Genomic DNA, 1,101 nt, shown 5'->3' with positions numbered 1-1,101 from the left:
CCAGAGAAAACCCATGCAATGGGTGTCCGGACCAGGCGTTACCCCTTGAAAGGCGGTTTTTCTGCGGCGGATTCTTGCTGCGTCTATCCCCATGTGACGGATTGTGTCCTGATATATCAGGTTTAGTCCACTGCCGCCGTCCATAAGGACATTTGAAAACTGGAGTCCGCCAATTATTGGATCGAGTACCAAGGCAGTCCAGCCTGCGTTCCTGATACTTCTAGAATAATCCAGCTGATCGAAGATGATTGGTTTTGACAACCAGTGGCGGGACCCCTTTGGGATAGGTCGTGTGGTGCGTACCTTTATGGGCGCCGGACGTTTTGTTATGTGAAGTTTACTGTTTTTACTTCTTGTGGGAAGTTCTTTTGTTTCCTGGTGCTCTGCTTTTGGGGTTCGTCCTCGTCTTCGCTTGGTGTGTCGAGCCCCTTGTGTTCGGCGTTGAGTCTGCCGGATTGTTTGAAAACCCAACAATCTCTATGGTAGCAGGCTTCCCGGGAGTGCTGTGTATTTGACATATCCTGTCCAGGATTTTGTTTAAGTAGGATGGATCATCCCTATTATCCTAGAGGGGCGGCTTTGTCTGATTCTGTCGTGAGCTTTTGAATCCGGCATTGACTGTCGTGCCATTTTGGCCGAGGGAGGGACGTTCGGTTTCTCTATCCGTGTTGCCCTGTTCGGACGGTTGCTCTAAGGCCTGCTCGTCGTCTACCGGCTCATCCTGCTCTATGGCTGGGTCTTTATCGAGGCGGGGCTTGGGTCGGTGTTTACACCGATGCTTTGATTGTTTTTTGAGGGATTGATCCCCCGTACCATCCCCTTTTTCCTCGTTGTCGCTTCCTTTAGGGGTATCCACCATGTACACATCGTGAGATGAGGTGGCTGTCCAATGCCCTATGGGCGTTGGTTCATCTGTATCTCCTGCGTCGTCATCCATGCTGTCGATGTCTGTGGAGTCGAAGTTGAGCACGTCGTTTAGATTGTCGACAGTGGCTACCAAGTGGGTGGTGGGTGGGCTTTGAATTTCTTCATCGTCCGTATCCCATCCTCGCTGACCGTAGTCCGGCCAGGGCTCTCCTGATAAAGAGAGAGACTTTAGAG

This window comes from Triticum urartu, chromosome 1 (assembly GCF_003073215.2).
Source record: "Triticum urartu cultivar G1812 chromosome 1, Tu2.1, whole genome shotgun sequence".
NCBI lineage: Eukaryota > Viridiplantae > Streptophyta > Magnoliopsida > Poales > Poaceae > Triticum > Triticum urartu.
The sequence above is the reverse complement of the archived record's forward strand: the minus strand, read 5'-3'. Positions refer to the sequence as shown.